Below are 1,351 nucleotides of genomic sequence, written 5' to 3'. Positions count from 1 at the left end.
AGTTGGTAACATCCCGTTTATTAAATAGATTGACCCGAGTATGCTGTCCTGTCGAATACATTTTCTTTCTTTTTTAATCGGGGGAGCCTGATTCGATTCCCCTGTAAACTTCGCTCACCACTGGCCAGGACTCCTGCACTGCCGCCTGCATCCTCTATTCCAATATGAATTATTGTTGGATATTTTATTGTTTGTATGTGGGGGCGGGGGGTGGGGGGGGGGGGAGGAGACGCACACATATACTAGTGTATAAATATATATATAAACCATCGCTGTTGCTACTGAATCAAGCAAAGTGTGTGTGTATGTGTGGGGGCTTGTCCCCCCCCCCCCCCCCCCCCCCCCCCCCCCCCCGCTTCCTACGCCAGTGACACTGTGTAATTAAAATACGTTTTTGGCCCGTCCTAGTCCGAATGGACGTAGAAAGTGTGGTGGTTATATGATAATAGTGAATTAATTGGGCAAACATTACAACCGATAGTTCAGTATTACAGTAGGTTTTATGACCACCAAAGACCTTGAAGGACGATTGGGGTCAGAAGTGAAATTTGAATGTTGACGTTTTATTATCAGTAAATCGTAAATTCAAACAATAAAAATGACTAAAAACAAAACAATAACAACTGCATGATCAACAGAATGAAAACGTTTGACAGAAATAATGTTCCACAGTGATCAATGGACCTTCGTGGAAATTGTCAAAATCGAGAATAACACCCCACGCACGAGTACGGGGGCAACTGCGTGATGCATGTGCAAACTATGGAATGTGTTTCGGTGTGTTGATAAACAGACCTGAACGTTCTTTACTAGGATGTCTGTGGTCAAAACGTATGTTCGGTCTAATAGTTGATATTAACATTAATATTTCAGATTCCCCAACTTTTTTGAAGAGTATATAAATAAATAAATAAAAATATATTTAAAAACAAAGTAACACACATAAAAGGTTTCAGCGAGGCTCGAACTCGCGACATTCTGCGTGTGAAGCAGACGTGATAACAACTACACCACGAAACCAGTTGTAAATCAGTAGCCCATTCAAGAGACAGACGCTCGGCTTTAAACACTACGGCGTATTTCGTGATAACTGAATTCAGACTTTATTTACATTTTATTATTTAGATTATCAATTTCAATACAATCGAAGTGTTTCTGGTCAGCCTGGTGTTTCTGATACCACAAAATGCATTTTTTTTATATTAAAAACCCCCAAACCCAAGTAACGATTATGGACACCAGCTCTAGTCTGTTTTCAGACCGGCTTCGGTGGCGTCGTGGTTAGGCCATCGGTCTACAGGCTGGTAGGTACTGGGTTCGGATCCCAGTCGAGGCATGGGATTTTTAATCC

The 1,351-nt window shown here is 41.7% G+C and overlaps 1 non-coding gene across 1 annotated transcript; it reads right to left on the bottom strand.

Moving 5' to 3' along the window:
• Positions 1–947: 947 nt before the first annotated feature.
• On the bottom strand, positions 948–1,020 carry Trnav-cac. The gene has a single exon. It is a non-coding gene; the product is annotated as a tRNA-Val (tRNA).
• Between the last annotated feature and the right edge of the window lie 331 nt (positions 1,021–1,351).

The sequence above is a fragment of the Gigantopelta aegis genome, chromosome 3 (genome assembly GCF_016097555.1).
Source record: "Gigantopelta aegis isolate Gae_Host chromosome 3, Gae_host_genome, whole genome shotgun sequence".
Lineage (NCBI taxonomy): Eukaryota > Metazoa > Mollusca > Gastropoda > Neomphalida > Peltospiridae > Gigantopelta > Gigantopelta aegis.
The sequence above is the reverse complement of the archived record's forward strand: the minus strand, read 5'-3'. Positions and strand labels throughout refer to the sequence as shown.